An 18,401-nucleotide genomic window follows, 5' to 3' on the forward strand; every position below is an offset into this window, starting at 1 on the left:
AAGAAGTGTATCTGGAAATAAGGTATTTACAGGGGGTAAAGTGAAGCCATTAAGATAGTTTCCAAAAATTTGTGCCTGATATCCTTATGAGAAAAGGAAACTTGGACACATGTGGACATTTGTGCCAGACACAGTGAGGAAATAGACATGATGCCAGCAAGGCCCGAGCCTCAAAGACACCTCTGTGGTGTCAAAAGACCCCTCTGGGGGCCGCCATCTTGGTCTCTAGCTTCCGGAACTGGGAGATATAGTTAAGTGTTGGCCAGTCTGGCCTGTTTTGTTATGCTTCCCTCTTTCCTTCACTCCCTTTCCTTTCCTCCTTCAAAAAGGCCAGCTGCATCTCTTGTGGGCAGCCCTTTGAGTAACTCATAGGACAGGAACTGAAGTCTCCACATAGCAGTCATGTGAACGTGGGGACCATTGGCAGGGACCTGATGTGAAGACATAAGCAGAGTCATCTCTGAGCTGCCTCTGGTTTCTGACTCTCAGAGCTGCATGAGATGATTAAATACACCTTGATTTAAGCCACATTCTTTGAATGGATCTGCTATACATTGACAGTGCTTCCTCATAGTCCTCCTCCTTCCTTCTTTTCAGCCTTGTATCCAGACGAGAGAAGTGTGCTGACTGGTTTTGTGTGTCAACATGACACAAGCTGGAGTTATCACAGAGAAAGGAGCCTCAGTTGTGGAAATGCCACCATAAGACCCAGCTGTAAGGCATTTTCTCAATTAGCGATCAAGGGTGGGAGGAACCAGCCCATCATGGATGGTGCCATCCCTGGGCTGGTAGTCTTGGGTTCTACAAGAAAGCAGGCTGACCAAGTCAGGGGAAGCAAGTTAGTAAGCAGCACCCCTCCATGGCCTCTGCATCAGCTCCTGCTTCCAGGTTCCTGCCCTGTGTGAGTTCCAGTCCTGACTTCCTTTGGTGATGAACAGCAATGTAGAAGTGTAAGCTGAATAAACCCTTTCCTCCTCAACTTGCCATAGGACCTGATTTTATATTAGATGTAACTTACTTTTTCTTTTCAGACTGGGCCATAGCCGTCAGAGCTCTGTGACCAGCACAGCAAGTAGGTAGACTTGTTTTTTCTGCTGGCCTAGCAAATCATTTTCAGTGTCTCTGTTCCAGGTAGCCGTGCAAAGACGACAAAAGCCCTGTTAGGGCAGACAGATTTTTTTGGTTACAAGCACAGTTCTCCTTGGGACAGCAACCAGACACCTCTTCAGAATGCAGGCCCTCTGGTCCATGCTTCGCCATACTACAGTGAACCTCAATTTCTTTTCATTTAACTGAAGAATTTGTTGTGTTTTTCTGAATAACAAATATCCCCAGGTGTGCTAGTGATTGACTGTGAACCAAATATAACAGGCTAGTAAGCATCCTGTGGTCTGAAGGGTGCTGTCTCCCTACAAATGTCTTGATATTTGCCAGCTCTCCTCTAATTGGGTTCCAGGTGCTGTCCCCAGAATGTCACCCCTAAAGTCGAAGTTATGTGTCACTCTCTGAGGGTAGGCTATATCCTTTGAGCGTCTGTTCTTTCTTTCCCAGGTTTCCAGGGAAAATCATTTTAAGCTTGAGTTCTTGCCACTGTCATCCCTGATGGATGGAGAAAGCTGCCACCTCATTAAGGGCACAGGTTAACTGAACGGAATGGATTTCCCATCAACCTGAGAGGGCCAGTAGACCCTTTGTGCAAACACTAGCTTGACAGGGGAGAAGTTTCCCCTTCTTCTGTGGAGGGCAGCAGACAAAGTAAATATTAACAGACGGGAAGCTTTGCTTTCTGAAGAGGCCCTGGGTTGCTAATGCAGCACTAGAAGAACACTTTGAGCCCTTCCTCCTTATCAACCAAGGGAAGGCCATTCTCCTTGAACACCATGTTGGAAATTGGACCTTGTTGGACAAGGGGCTTCTACCTGGACCAGATGGCAAAGTTCTTGTGGTCTTTACTCCTCCCTGATACTCTGCTACAGGAGGCCCAAGGTGAACCCTTCCATCTATTTACAATGCTCTGCTACAGGAGGCCCTGGCGGCCACCATCTGTTGACAAAGCGACTTTGATGTTGACTGGCGCTGGGAACCTCTCTAAAGAAAAAAGAACACTTGAACTGCGGTTACCCCTAGCTATTTTCCCAATAAGCTGTCTGGTTCTGAGAGCTTGGAGACTGCCTGCAGAGTGCGATGACAACGGTTCAATCTAAAGCGATTTAGGATGAAGAGTTTGCATGTTTTCTTGCAAGGAAGATTCACTAAACAGAGGTAGATGGATATCTGAATCTCTGTGGGCCCGTGCTGAGGCATCCCTTTCCCTGGAGGTATCGGCTATAGGACAGATACAGTACGGAATAGAGTTTATTCAGGGCATGGGAAGGGGAATTGAGGAGGGTGTAAAGATAGAGAGAGGGAGAGGGAGAGAGAGAGAGAGAAGAAAGAGGAAGGAAGAGGAGGATGAAGGAAGAGGAGGACGAGGAGGACGAGGAGGATGACAAGGAGGAGGAGGAGGCTGGCCAGGAACATGTGGAGAGAGGGAGAAGGGGCAGGGAGAGAAGGGGCAGAGAGTAAGAAAGTGAGGAGGGAGCAAACAGCCTCCTTTATACTGAGTCAGGCATACCTGGCTGTTGCCAGGTAACGGTGGGATAGAGCCTGGAAGAGATGCTAACACCGCCTAGCCCACCTGTCTGCCTACTGTTCTTAGGATCTTGTTCAGTCTTGCTACCTCTAGCTGCTCACATCTTTCAGGCCAATGTCCTGTGTTCTTGGGTCCCCTCCATGCATCCAATCCCAAGTCTGGTGTCTCTGGCCTGTTCTTCGGCAAGAGATCTCTGAACTGCCCTCTGTACCCACATGTGTCCATCTCATTTGTCTTCTCCATGAGAGTAAAATTCTCCGACAATAGGAACATCATTTATCTCAGCCATGGCTGTGTCTTAGGGTCCAGAGGACTTCTCATGTATCGTTGGTTTACTGGGGTGAATGAATCCAGGCACCATTGAATGAGCTCACCCCTGCCCTCCACAGGGCCGTGGAGCCCGCAGACTGATGCTTCAAGTGTTGAAGCTACTTGAAAAAGACTGGTTTTAGATTTTTTTTTTAAAAAGAGGCCATGTTCACTGCCTCTTGTCTGGCTTCTTCTTTATGTGCCAGTCAGTTTTCTTAGTCCATCTTAACTTTTCCCCTCTCCCCTCACCTGGGACAGGCTACTGTTTCCCTTTCTAAAGAAGATCAAAAGTCACCAGGAGAGCATCTCTTTCTCCTTTCACTTTCCTAACAAACATGTCTCCATCCCTCCTGCTCCTTTCTCGGAGAATGAGGCCTGGTTAAGGTCCACAGGCCTCGGTGAGCCTAAAGGAAGCCAGCAACCAGAAGGCAAGCTCTGGGATTTCCCGCTGCCTCTAGCAGTGTCAGCCTCTGAGTTGGTCTCAGGAGACCAGGGGCCCATTTCTTGCAAGGGACACCATGGGATATCCCTTCTCACTAAATTATCCCTCGTACACCTTCTGACCACAATGTAGGGGACAGAGGAAATGTTTTTATTTTGTGTTGCTTAATGTTAACAAATCAATTTTTTCATTTTACTCTCTCTCTCTCTCTCTCTCTCTGTGTGGAGGGTGGGATGAGTGAGTGGGGGATGTGCTATGGTATACATGGGGAGGTCAGAAGACAACTCTGTACTTGGCCTCCTTTCATGTTCATGTGAGTGCTAGGGATCAAATCAGATCACCAGGCCTTTGATAGCTGCCACAAGGCGGGGGTGGTGCTGGCCGAGGGGATAGAGCCAGAGAAAGTCCAAATTCACTCTCTATTACACTAAATTAAATGCAAATGCAGTTAGGTCGATCTTTACATTATATTCCACGGTACGGACGTTTCGCACCCCCTTTTTAAAGTTTCTATCGATGCTTTGTGAGTTTCACATCGTGCTCCCCAGTTCCGCTCCTCTCCCCGACCCGTCATATTCATCCTCTGCCCTCCCAACCCGCTCCCCCAAAGAAAAAACACGCAAAAAAATAAGCAAAGTGAAGCACAAACAACATCTGGTTGTGGAAGCTGCGGTGCGCCGCAGTGTGATGAACACAGCTTTCGATTGACTAATTAAGTTGCATCTAAGTCACTGCTAAGACATTGAAGAACCTGGAGCTCGTTTGTCCCCGTGTCTGCTACTGTTAGACCTTGGTGATTCACTTGACCTAGTGTCTGGAAACTAAGAATAACCTCTGTCTTCTGAGGAGTCTAAGATTCCTGATGTGGAAGTTTCTGGTACAATTGTACATACGCAGAATGACACTGTGCTCCCTTCGGTGAGTGCTTCCTGTAAGCCAGACCCTTTCCTAGGTGCCTTGCCTTAATGAGCTCATCGGATTGTCCCAACCGCCTTGTGATTGCTTCAACGTGTTTTTCAGATCTGCAAACTGGGGCGCATAAGGAGGGTAAGATATGCCAGGAAACAGGATCTGAGGTCTGCGCACGCAGCTGGGCCTTTGGTACTATTCTCTTACCATCTCTGCTGGGAGAAATTACCATCCTGAGGCATCAGCTACTAGGGTTTCCTCCCCCAAGTGTGCATGATAAAAGCGATGACTTCAGTACTCACCATGAAAGCGGCAGATGAAATCAGAAGGGTGCATCCTAGGTTTGCAAAAACTGGCTTCTGCATGCCACATTTTATTCCTCCACCCAAAGTTAGACAGCATAATGATTACAAAGAAAGTTTTTGTCAGACATCATCCCTCTTCCAATGCAACAGCCCCTACTGTAATCTGACCTGAGATGGGACTTTCTACCCCAGCAAGGTAGCCTAACATAATCACATCCCTGTGTCATGTGATGGCCACTGGCCCTACATCCTCTATATTTGTGGACTGTGTCTGTAAGTTGCCTTTCTCATAACCAAACTCAAAGCTCACACTTGAGGTGGAAGCATGTCTAGCTAGAGACAGTTATTTGCACCTTTGTTCCTGTCATTAAATATCTGTTGCAAATGCCTATGTCTAAGACTGACATTTCACTGTGGGCAACAGAACTGACTTCAGCTCAGCATGCCTTTCCTCTGCCTGTTGTCCCTGCTGCTCAGTGTAACTGCAGCAGGATGGAAGGCTTAGCATCCAGACAAGACTTTAGAAGGAGAATGTCCCCTCCCCCACTTCCATTTACCTTGAGCCTTGAAATCAATGACAATTCTGACACCACACCTCATCCTTTCTAACACCCAAATAAGTCCTTACAAATCCACAAGGCCAGGGTTAATTATCCCAGCCACTTCCTCATCCAGCCATGGGTACAAACCATCTGAATTTATCTCTTTCAGCCTTTGCCAATCCACTCGTCATCTGTCCCTCTATCTGTCGCGAGGATGCATTGACCATTTATTTCTGGCAGGGAATCGGCAGTAAATCAGACGCTCCATTCAGGTCTCCAAGGCATCACCATGCTCCCATACCAACTTGAAGCTTCCCCAAGTGACTTAGTCACTATATGTCATCTGTAACTTGCACTCTTGTTGACTTAGTGAGTGTCTGTTCAATGAACAAACCTACTGTCTTAAGTAATTTCACTTAAAGGACCTTTTATACTATTGTTAACACACCTTTTCTATGTCGTATGTTTTCCTAATGGTTATGTGCACAGTGTTCAGTTGTGTCTGACTTGAGACCTCTCTCTCATGGGCCACTGATGACACCTAAATCACAGTTCAGAGAACTGAGATAGTTCACACTTCTTACATAAAGCCACTGTGAAACAATGATGCTCTCCAAACCTTGTGTCTCTGTGAGACAACTAAAACCTGAACTCAGAACTCCAGGAACCTGTTAGGCCTCAGGTAGTTCAGAGATCCAGAAATGAGCTCAAACTGAACTGTAGGAGGATTCCTGGTCCAGCAAATCCATTAGAAGATTGGAGAGTTAATTCTATGAATAGTCACACATGTTAAAGAAATAAATTAAAATATGATGAAGTACACCACATCCTATGTGGTCACTTGGGGGCCTTTGAAGCCTCATATCTGAGTACTAAACATTTATCTTCCTGAGGGGATTAGGGTCAGACATGTTTCAACATTATTTCTCTATTGCTATGATGTTTGCAAGCCAGGCTACCTTGTTGGTGTCACTGGGCGGGCAAAGGATGCTATATCATAGAATTCCAGGGACTGCCATTTTTCACCAGTACCCTGTCTGGTCCACTAACTGATTTCTCTCTCTCTCTCTCTCTCTCTCTCTCTCTCTCTCTCTCTCTCTCTCTCTCTCTCTCTGTGTGTGTGTGTGTGTGTGTGTGTGTGTTGCATACAAGTATTGTATGCATCTATGTGTGTGGTGTATATAAGTGTCATAGAAAGACATCAGATATCCCTCTCTATCACTATCTTATTGCATTGGTCAGAATCTCTCAGTGAAGCAGGAGCTAGGCTAATGGCCTAGCAAGCCCCATATATATGTGAGTGGCCATGCTGTGTTTTGTATATGGGGATTGTGATTTGAATTTAGGGCTTCATGCTTGTGTAGCATATGTTCCTACTTGCTGGGCCATCTCCAAAACCTTTACTGTGTGTTATTGAAGGTCAGCACTTATGCACCATCCTAGGATACAAACACAGCTATATAATGTACTTTATTTTGTCCTATACCTTAGTTGAAAGTTCAGATTCAAGCCACCAGGACAGGTTGACTTGCAAGGCTAGAAGTACTTGCCATCTGGTCCCTTTGTAGAACAAGTCTGTTCACTACTCATACATGCAATAGAATGTCACAGAGTTGACTAGAAGAGCAGTCTCCAACAGGCTACTGATTGGACAAAGCCTGGCTATGTTCAACTGTGGAGTCCACGCAAATTCATTTCAATGTTTGCTTCTCTTTGGGGATCTGGACTGAGGTTGTGTGAACAGAGGGAGCAGAAGCCTCTCTCCCAGAATCTGTCCTGTGGGTGTTTCCCAGAACTGTTCCATTTCCCAGCTCCTGGCTTCTCTCTCCATCACCACCAAAACTCTGGCCCTCGAGGATACATAAGCGGAGGCCTTTGACACTTTATGTAATAAATACAGAGTGACACCCATAAGTGTAGGAGAAAAGTTGGGGAATAATGTAAAAAACAAAACAAAAACAAAACTGTGGTATTCTCCCAGTAACAAGAGGCCCAGCCCTGTTTTGGACAGTGAATCATGATCTTGGCCAAGATGCCCTCATTACAATCTCTGATGTTGACACACACTGAGCGTTTCTCAGCTTCCCCTACATCCCTGACCTCTCCCCATGTTCTTGTCCTATGTGTTCTTCCCACTTCTCTCTCCATCCCCTTCCTATCTGACCTCATGTGGCAGGGACAAGGGCCTGCTCCTGGATCTGCTGTGTACCACAAGTTGAACAAAAAAAGCACTAACCCAATTCTTTTCCTCTTGAATTCTCTTGTCATTCCTTTGACTGTGGGGCTCCAACTTCATCTTGTATCTGGGATTGTGTGGTTGCCCTTAGGCGCCATGTCAGAGTGAATGCCAGCAGCTCAGACGGTTCAGAAGAAAGCCAACCATGGATCCGGCTGCAGTTGCCAGTTTTGAAGTACGCTTGAGTGACTGCTTATAGAACATTAATGTTTATCTTCATACATAGGTCCCTCAGTGTCCACATGAGACCAAAGAGTGTGAAGGAAGGTCACTGAAAGTCCCAAAGCATGGGTTATGGCTAAACGTGGATAGGACAATCGGTCTTTCCACATCTCCATGGGATGACCCTCCCAACCTTTCTTTCCCATTTCTAGCTTTAACTTGCTGTTTTAGATACGATTTGTCAAGTACCACGGCCTCTGAGGCAAACTCTTCACACATATTTACTTATTTTAACATTCTAACAGCCCCGTGATGGAGGTAACGCCATCCTCTTTTTATAGTGTTGGAAATGAAGACATCAAGAACTTAAATCACATAGACCAGCCATGGACCAAAAATTTGGTTGACTTTAATGTCATTTGTGGTGTGTGTCTGTGACATGTGTGTGATGTCTGTATATGTGTGACGTGTGATGTATGCGATGAGTGTGATGTGTGTGTGTGATGATGTATGTGATGTGTGTATATGTGTGTGATATGTATGATGTATATGTGCTATGTGTGTGTGATGTGTGTATTGTGTGTGATGTGTGTATGTGTGATGTGTATGTGTATGAGTGTGATGTGTGTATGTGTGATGTGTATGTATATGTGTGTGATGTGTGTATGTGTGATGTGTATGTATATGTGTGTGATGTGTGTATGTGTGTGTGATATGTATGTGTGTGTGTGTGTGTATGTGTGTGTGTGTGATGTGTGCATTGTATGTTTACAGCTGGTTCTTCTGTGCCTAGAATAAATCTGAGACAAAGTAATGGAATAGGGGTATGACTAGTACCAAAACTGGTACTCTTTTTTTTTTTTTTTGGCTAGGCAACTGCTCTACCACTGAGCTAAATCCCTAACCCCCAAAACTGGTACTCTTGTTCCTTGTTTTCATTCTGGTTCATCATGTAAAAATGCTTCCAGAGCTTTCCAGAGTACAAATGCTCTAGGCCTCTTAAAGACTAAGAGGTGACACCCAGCAATCTGACTTTTATATGCTTCCTGGAATATTCTGAGGAAACCAGCCCAACTGCAGACTGCAGAATCCACACAGTGTGCAGCACTGTACTGCGTGGCCAAAACTTCCCAATGTTTAAGGCTTCTATAATGCAAGTAAAACCACAGCATATGTGTCATAATTCATGTAGCTCATGACGAGTCCTTTCAGAAGAATTCATGTTTCACAATGCTTCCAATTGCTTTCTCCCCGATAGCCATCAGAACAGAAGGGTTAGATCTTGGGAGTCAACTGGTTCTCTCTAGCATACGTAGTCCCCCCCAAATCACCAGTTCTTGGCCTCATTGTCCTTCCTACTAAAGAAAACAACTCCCTTGATTAATCTAGGAAGTAACCTAAGTTTTCTTAGATACCAGTTCTGTTTTGTTTTTAAGGAAGGGAGACTAGAACTGACCTAGTTGACTCTGAGATAATCTTATGTCTTATTTAACCAGGAGAGTGTCCCAGCTTAGCCACATAGTCAGGGTGCACTTAGTCTAAACTATGAAACTGATGAGAATCCTAAATAACATGGTCATTCTATGACCTAGAAGCAAAGAGCTCCAAGAAGATGAGTTTCGCTCATGACCACTGAGGGGTTTTTGGGTCATGAAAGAAAAATAACATGATAGGTGACCAAGATAAGCATGCAATTCTTGGGCTCCAGGGGGTGTTAAAACAGAAGGTACATGATTATTTATTTAGGAAAGCAGTTCAAGCATCCAGTATGTATTTCTGGAGGTTTATTTTAAATTCCAACAAGATAGTATACTCTGGTGGTTATAGTACACCAGAGTATGTCTTATACCTACACCTATTTGGAAAGAAGCTAGAGACAGAAGAAACTGTTTTCCCCCATCTAGGGTGGAGGTCATCCCAGAGTCAACAAAATGTCTCCCACTACTGTAGAGTTGGAGCAGGCACAGTGCACTTAGGATTCAGGTCTTAGCATCACACTCAAGGTCTGGTGGCCTCTGCTGAGCAAGCTTGGTAACCCTTCAGGATGTGAGAATTCTAGCCTAGCCTTGCACTCTTGGAGCCAGAGACAGCTGTTTCAACTTGTGTTCAGGCCACCCCTTTATTCTTCTCCCTTGACAAACCTAAGTCACTGGGCAAGAGTCCACTTGGTCTTTGGTGAAGTTTGGCCCTTACTCACACAGTGTCCCAGAGCAGTCAGGGAGTTTCCTAACATTCTTCAGGGAAGTTATTACTTCCAGCCCTGCCCTGTATTGTATTCCCTTACATAGTTAGATGTTAGGGAATTGACCTCAGTGAATTTCCCCCAAGATCATACAGCGCATGGGGTGCAGAGCAGGGCTCAAATTTGGTGCATCCCAGTAGAAGACAGACTGCTATGACACACAAGTTCCCAAGTAGATTCCAAAGTGCAGAGGGACGCTGTATAGACCCCAGGGCTGGGTGACTTATGTTCCTGAAGACTTTCCTGATTTTACAACTCACAAGAGTGAACTGGGAAGGTAGACATGAGAGTCAGTACTGGAGTATTTGCCTGGCATGTGTAAGACAGTCCTTTGATCTCAAGTACTAGAGAAAGAGAAGGAGGAGGAAGAGGAGGAAAAAAGATGAGGAGGAGGAAGAGAAGAACAGAGAAGGAGGGGAGGAGATGGGGAAGGGGTAAGAAGAAAAGAAATGAAGGAAGAAAAGAAGGAGAAAAAAGAAAAGAAAAAAGAGAAGAGAAATCTGGATGGACAAAAATAACACATCAAGCACTTAGAATTTTAATTTTGGAGATGGCCTTAATGTTACTGAGTTTTACGTGTCTCTATGTCTCCTAGTACAGACAACTCTTCTACTGCCTTTATCAGACTCCAGAATTAATTAGCTTCTCACACCACCGATGGCAATTGCTGCTTTAATTTTTTTACGGCTTTTTAAATATAAAGCATTATAGACCCATTTTATAAAATTGAGAAGTACTGAAACCCATCATAAGAAAGCAGGAAGTAAAGAATATCATCCTACAATCCATGATCCACTAGTGTTAGCTCTTTTCCATTACTCTAACACTTAAGGTCTGGGCAAGAAAGGGCATGAGAAAGACTGTAAAAGGCAGAGGACCAGGACATCTACTTCAGCATAGTCTCTTTGGAAGAGACGGAGAGAGACAGAGAGGGAGAGAGAGAGTGACAAAGAGAGGACAGAGACAGGGACAGAGACAGAGACAGAGAGAGGACAGAGACAGAGACAGACATACAAACAGAGAGGAAACAAAGCAGGGAAGAGGAGGATATGGCAGAAGGGTGGATCTTGGTCTAGTTGGAGCTTAATATAATCAATTATAATATAATTAAAAGTCTAATATTAATCTATATTCTACATTTCTCCTGAGTGAGGGAAAATATTTAGAACTTTTCAACCCTTAACCTCTTCTTTAAGTTCAGAACACTGTTGCTGCTAATCTCAGTTATCACTAAACCAAATTGCAAGACTGACAAAATATTGCTTTCTTTTGTAACTGGTCAGTCCTTCAAAAATACAGATATTTGCCTAGATTTAGCTACAGCTTTGTCACTTTGGCAGGTTACAGTATTTTCTACAGCTTCAGTTTTCCCATAGAATATTTTGTCTTTTGGCCCAAACTCAGTTTAAGTGTGAGCATGTCTCTATGGTCTACCTAGCTGTGTAGAGAACTCACAACTAACCAGCATCTCCTGTCAGATCCAGTTGGGTTGCTTCTCTTGGGACTATTGTTCTGTGCTCTCCAGGCTCCCTCAGGGCCATTCAGGTGGCTGTCTTTCTTGATTGCTGTCAATGTAACAGTTGAGTCTTTGGAAATTACCTCGATTTGGTTTGCTTGTTTTACTGAAATTTCATTATGATGTGCCTGGGTTTATTCCTAGTATCCTGATTGGGATCTCTCTGTCTCTGTCTCTGTCTCTGTCTCTGTCTCTGTCTCTGTCTCTGTCTCTCTCTCTCTCTCTCTCTCTCTCTCTCTCTGTTCTGTGTATTGATAGATGATCATCCTCTTCAATCTACGTATTAACATCTCATTTTAGAAAGCTTTTAGCCTTAAAGTCTTCAAATATTTCTTACATTATTTTATTCTTCCTTTGCTTGTGAAATTTTAATTATGTGTATAGTTTGCCTTCTCCTTATGTCCTCTGCCCCTATAAATGAATATACACATATATGAACACACACATAAACATAGGAATACTCATCCATTTGGTATCACGTCTTTCGATAGTTCTTCTCATTCTTCTATCTTGCCTGCTTTCTTTGTGGTATATTTTCTGAGGCAAGTGCCACGAGAGTCTCTGCAGGACTCTTGGTCAAATACCTTTGTTAGAGTTTCAGTCTATGAATAGATACAAAAAATGGATTTTAATTTGGTCATAGGAGAAAGACACATGACTGTGACTAGTATCTCATAGGGCATCAAGAGAATGGATCTTTGCCAGATCTTTGTTTAGAGTGAATGTGGTGATTTGAATATGTGTAGCCCAAGGGAAGTGACGCTATTAGGGGGTGTGGCCTTGTTGGAGGAAGTGTGTCACTGTTTAGGTGGTCTTTGAGGTTTCCTAGAGCTCAAGCTCCACCCCATGTAAAAGAGAGACTTTCCTCCTGGCTTCCTGGGGAAGATAGTCTCCTCCTGGCTGACTTTGGATCAAGACGTAGAACTCTTGCCAACTCCAGCACCATGTCTACCTGCATGCCGCCATGCTTCCCACTGTGATGGTAATGGACTGACCCTCTGAAACTTTAAGACAGCCTCAATTGACTTTGGGTCACAAGTACATTTCACTTAGGCTTGAGGACATGATTTATGCTGAAATTTCTCCAAAATATTATTCACATGGCCGCCTCCTTTTCCTTGATGTCTAGTCATCCCCAGTGAACTTAATTCAGCCATTAGTCTCTACATGCACCCAAAAGGTTTTCTCTAAGATTCCTGATGCACTTCACTTCACTTAATCCAATAGCTAGTTTCAGTCCCCATTTGACTGGACCTCCTAGCAATATGCAAATATATTCTTTGTGCTTTGGGGCAATTGATTCCACCTGTGTAATCTGATTCATTTATGTTTTGTGGTTCTGTGGATTGAACCCAGGGCTTCACAAGTGCTTTGCCACTAAGCTACCCTCATCTTCTAAAAAAATCTTAATTCTCTAATATGTAAAATATGACTGAGATGCTCTCTTTCCTAAGGTTGTGGTGCAAATTGTAGAAGGTGTGGAGCAGAGTGATCAGCACATGGTACTTGCTGCACAATGGCTAGCGACTGTTACTGGCAGAAATTCTTCTATCTTTGAATGCAAGTGTGGTGGCTTGAATATACTTGGCCCAGGGAGAGGCACTATTTGGAGGTGTGGCCTTGTTGGAATGGGCGTGGCCTTGTAGGAGGAAGTGAGTCAATGTGGACCTGGACTTCAAGACCCTCCTCTGAGCTACCTGGATCTGGAATTTGCTTTGTACCCAGCTGACCTTGAACTCACAGATCTGCTTGCCTCAGTCTCCTGGGATTAAATGCATGTACCATGTTGCCTGGGCCTAAGCTTTTCATGGCCACTATGCCTCAACATCTCCATGTCAAAATCCAGGTCAGTAGCTTGTGTCCTCCAGACATAAGATCTGGATCACAGGTGAGCCCTCCACTTTTGGATTGTAGTTCATTCCAGATGTAGCCAAGTTGACAAGCAGGAATAACCATCACAGCAAATATTAGGGAAGACCACCCATAGGAGTTGAGAAAATAAAGAGGGCTTATCAGCCCACCCAACTGCAGAGCTTCTGAGTTACACAATGGCTTTTAGACAGTGCTTGTAATGCCTGAACCAGAGCACAAAACCTCAGAGACCTTTCCCTTTTGTTCTCAACCTTCAGTGACATCCTCCCCCACAAGGTTCTCCTACAGAACAAAGAATCCCTGGAGAACCTTCAGCTGGCTAGGAGAGCTGATTTTTGTCAGCACTTCTTTTTAAAAAGCAACTGAGCTTCTTCCTTCAAATCCTCCTTCCACCCCCCATCCTGAATACACAAATCTGAACTGGATTATATACCCTGAGAACCCTGAATGGCCCTGATCAGTGGGACAGGGGACACCAGAATAAGCTTTAATCAATCTGGTCCCTTTCCTGGGCTAGTGATACAGACAACTGCTTGTGAAAGGGGTGAATGACCAAGTAAAAAGTGAAGTGATGTTATAAAGAGGAAAAGAAAGTGGAACATTGTTAGGCTCAAATAGCAAATTTCCAGTACTATTTATTTATTCTTATTATTTATTTAATTTTTACACTCTGGGTTTTTTTTTTTCTTTTTTCTTTTTTTCGGAGCTGGGGACCGAACCCAGGGCCTTGCGCTTACTAGGCAAGCGCTCTACCGCTGAGCCAAATCCCCAGCCCTACACTCTGGATTTTATTCCCCTCCCAGTCCATCCTCAGACTGTTCCACATCCCATACCTCCTCCTGCCCCCTCACCCCACCCCACCCACCCCCATCTCCACAAGGATGTTCCCACCCTGCCCACCATACCAGACCTCTAAACTTCTTGGGGCCTCGAGTCTCTTGAAGGTTAGGTGCCTCTTCTCTGACTGAACCCAGACCTGCCAGTCCTCTGCTCTATATGTGTTGGAGGCGTCATCTCAGCTGGTGTTTGCTGCCTGGTTGGTGATCCAGTGTCTAAGAGATGTCAGGGGTCTAGGTTAGTTGAGACTGCTGGTCCTCCTACAGGGTCGCCCTCCTCCTCAGCTTCCTCCAGCTTTTCCCTAATTCAACCAGAGGGACCAGCAGCTTCTGTTCATTGGTTGGGTACACATATCTGCATCTGACTCTTACAGCTGCTTGTTGGGTCTTTTCCGGGGCAGTCATGGTGGGTCCCTTTTTGTGAGTGCCCCATAGCCTCAGTAATGGTGTCAGGTCTTGGAGCCTCCCCTTGAGCTGGATCCCACTTTGGGCCTGTCGCTGGACCTTCTTTTCCCCCGGCTCTTCTCCATTTCTATTCCTGCTTTTCTTTCAGACAGGAAGAATTATGGGTCAGAGCTTTGCTCTGTCTTTCTGCTGGAGGTGGGCTCTGCATTTATAGGCCGCCACATCCCCCAGGTTGCTCCCCAAGTCCTTTTGGATGTTTCTCTATTCTCAGAGACACCATGGGGCTCTGCCAATTGTTTCCAGCTTCCCCTTCCCATTGCAGAGCAAGATCCTTGAACGTAGGGGTCTCTGCCTTATTCATCTCTGGCCTCAGACACTGGCATTCAGGATGTGTGCATCCAATGCCTTAAGTGAGCATTGTCGAGCGGAGATGAATTTCTTCTTGCTTAATGGAAAAGTTTATTCCCGTAGCAGTGGGAATGGAAGGCCGGCAAGAGACCGGAAGTCAATCTGTCCCTGTAAATTCCAATGCTCATGCCCAGGACTTCCACCTGACAGATGCTTTTTGCATTGTGAAACACCCAGGCATGTGGGCCGCCTGGCTTCACGTGTTTGTTTCATCTCTCCTCACCCCATTTCCTGGGAAGGAGCAGAGTCTGTGGGGCCCCAGTGCTCGCTGCATGTTTTCCATTTCAATGTTTCAGCCAATAAATGAGAAGGCTCTCCCGCAGGCCACTTAACATGTATTACAGACATTTCCTTGGACAAGTGGACTCTTCTCTGCCGGGAGCCCAAAGCCAGGATGATGTGCAGACCCAACAGAACCACATTCCGAACACCCAGCAGCCGGGGAACGATTGCCTTGGGTTTTACACTATGACTTGAAGGCAAGCACCTTGACCTCAGAACACCTCGGGTTCTCCCAGCACAGGTGGGTCTGCTTGGAGCTGGGAAAGCCTGCACATCTGGAGGAGTGAACATCTGGATGACCACACCCATGGATGGCACAGACATCAATAGGACTGGAGCATTGGGTCATTCTTTTCCTCCCAACTTCTTTCTTTCTTCTTCTTCTTCTTCTTCTTCTTCTTCTTCTTCTTCTTCTTCTTCTTCTTCTTCTTCTTCTTCTTCTTCTTCTTCTTCATCTTCTTCTTCTTCTTCTTCCTCTTCTTCTTCCTCCTCCTCCTCTTCTTCTTCTTCTTCCTCCTCCTCCTCCTCCTCCTCCTCCTCCTCCTCTTCTTCTTCTTCTTCTTCTTCTTCTTCTTCTTCTTCTTCTTCTTCTTCTTCTTCTTCTTCTTCTTCTTCTTCTTCCTCTTCCTCTTCCTCTTCCTCTTCTTCTTCTCCTCCTCCTCCTCCTCCTTCTTCTTCTTCTCTCCAACTCCTCCTCCTCCTCCTCCTCCTCCTTCAACTTTAGCTCCTTTTGAGACTGAACAAGGGGAACTTGTTCAAGGATAAAAGGAAGAGTTGCTTCTGAATCTAGTTTCCAATTCCAGACTCATCATTACTAGCCAAAGCAGGACGAAATTAAAAACTAGGGTTTGGCTATCCAGTGCAACAAGCTGAAATCTAAGGCTATAATACATAAAACACAGCCTCTTGCAAAACTAAAAATCCCTGCAAAGCCACAGAGCACAAAAATAGCATCTGGTTCTTCTGCAAAAGTAACCACTTTCCTCCACGGCAGAGCTAACCCAAGAGAACGGAGTGCTGCTTGCTACTGTTCATCTCATCGGAGAAAGGAGGAAGGAACAAGAAAACAAGAAGAGTGAGGCTGATGCTCCGAGAATGGAAAGCGCAAAGGTTAGGACAGGGTGTGGGGAGGCAGGAATGTTCTATTTCGAAGAGAGGAATCTGGGAGAGGGAACAGTGTCCAAACCACCAAGGCGCCAGGTTCGTCTGGCAGTACGGCCTCTCCCAGGAGACACGTGCTTACAGACCATAACACTGACCACGCTCTGCCCCCAAAATTCTTCCTTCTATTCTAAAATGGAAATTAGAAAGGGATTTTTATGTTTGTTTTCTCAACCCCTCTTTTTCTCTGAGTGATGAATCTCGAACATTTCCCTCTAAGTAGTAGAACAATGCTCAAGTGTTACCGGGCTGTTTATAGTATCCAATGGCCTTCCAAGCCCTTAATGTTTGTGATATGTGAATTGAGAGTATCTGAGAACAGTTTGTCTATCTAGTGGAATTTTAACTTTTCCATTTTTGCTTGACACCGTGAAGCATCAATAAAATGAGATCATGCCAACTCACATCTCGCTGGATAAAAGTCAAGGCTTGCGATGGGGCTGGGCATCAGAAACAGGATTCAGATGTTGGGGATTGGGTCTAATGCTTGGTCTTATTTCCGCTCCCAAAAAACTGCGCTTCCAGACCTGAGGGTCCCTGCCCCAGCTGGCTTAAATTGATAGTGGAGAGTTGCAGTACAACCATTGGTTGAGCAGGAAAACCGGGCGGACAGAAGTTTTAGATTTCGTAGGCAACAGACCAAGGGAGGGGGGAGGAAGAGGCAGAAACACCATGAGGAGAAACAGAGGGATTAGATGTAAGAGCTTCAGGAAAGAACCAAACCAGCCATGTAAGAATTAGGGAATTAGGGAAAATGGCCCTGGAGACCACTCCCCTAACTGGATCTGAGGTAGCAGAGATGAAATGTTGATTTAGCAAGCTGACTCAGGAAAATTGGAGGGGAGAATGTATGCTAGCTGGGGGTGGAAAGATTCGAAATGCCCAGTCATTGAACTAGTTCAAGGCATATCAAACATAGCTGGTGTGCGTGTGTGCGTGCGTGCATGCTTGTGATTCACAAATCCAGAGAGCTCTTGGGCAGGTGCAGCTCGCATGTGACCCACCAGGAGCCAAAGCAGTTTAACTAATTTACCGCCACAGATGGTGTGCAATGCGGCAGGCAAGAACTCACTATTAAAATGTATTTATAGATTTTGGGTGGAATACACACATGCCATGATATAAGATTAGGAGGAGGGGAGGAGAATTGGCTTCTTAACAGGCTACAGATTTTGCCTGAGCCAAAGTGAAGATTTCTTCCTGAAGTTTGCTAGTTTAAAAAGTTTGGGCTCAGAGAGCCCCTGGGAACCCCTGCGAGCCCCTGCTATGCCAACAGACAGGCTGGCTGCTCCAAGGAAGGTGGAGAGAGGCAACAATAGAAGTTGCCTGCCTCCCACAACCAGATAAGTAAAGGATAGAGATATATTAAATTCGATTTAATTGTTTTTAAGGATAGAAGGGAGTATAATGATAATGTTTAAATGTTCTTAAGTATACATAGATGAATAAATATTTATTTTGAGGCTTTTGATCTTAAATTACAGGTCAAAGAGCAGGGGGCAAGTAGAAAATACTTAACTCAGACAGATAATAAAAGCTTATGTTAAATCAAGTTATATAAAGAGAAGGGATATATATATATTATATATTATATACTAATACTTATATTAATATATAGATATTGTAATCTCCATAGAAGGGAGAACTTAAGTATACTTCGATGAATAAATGATTGAAGCTTTTGGTCTTAAATTATAGGTGGAAAAGCAGGGGATAGGTAGCCTAACCTATCTCAGAGAGTAGAAATTTAGGCCTTAATCTCACTATTAAAAATTAATCTTGTAAGAGCAAAACAGGAGATAGCAGAGGAGTACTATCTCATCAGATAATATTTATTTATATTTCTTTTTTTAAAAAAAGACTTATTTATTTGTTTCATATATGTGGGTACACTGTTGCTGTCTTCAGACACACCAGAAGATGGCATCATATGCCCATTATGGATGGTTGTGAGCCACCATGTGGTTGCTGGGATTTGTACTCAGGACCCCTGGAAGAGCAGTCAATGCTCTTAACCACTGAGCCTCTCCAGCCCCTTGTTTATATTTCTTTAATTGCTTTGTGTTGTTCTAATTATCAAAATGAAGATGATTAAATATTTGATGGTATGTATGATATTAAAATCCCTCTGGGAGACAGAGA

At 44.6% G+C, this 18,401-nt stretch overlaps 1 long non-coding RNA gene across 1 annotated transcript in view; it reads left to right on the forward strand.

Annotated features, from left to right (window-relative positions):
- Positions 1-18,401, forward strand: part of LOC120093543 (uncharacterized) — a 94,980-nt gene that overhangs the window by 62,708 nt on the left and 13,871 nt on the right. The window contains exon 2 of the long non-coding RNA XR_005486795.2: positions 16,093-16,208. This is a non-coding gene — a long non-coding RNA (uncharacterized LOC120093543). The remainder of the gene's footprint in view (positions 1-16,092; positions 16,209-18,401) is intronic.

Source organism: Rattus norvegicus, chromosome 7 (genome assembly GCF_036323735.1).
Source record: "Rattus norvegicus strain BN/NHsdMcwi chromosome 7, GRCr8, whole genome shotgun sequence".
Taxonomy (NCBI): Eukaryota; Metazoa; Chordata; class Mammalia; order Rodentia; family Muridae; genus Rattus; species Rattus norvegicus.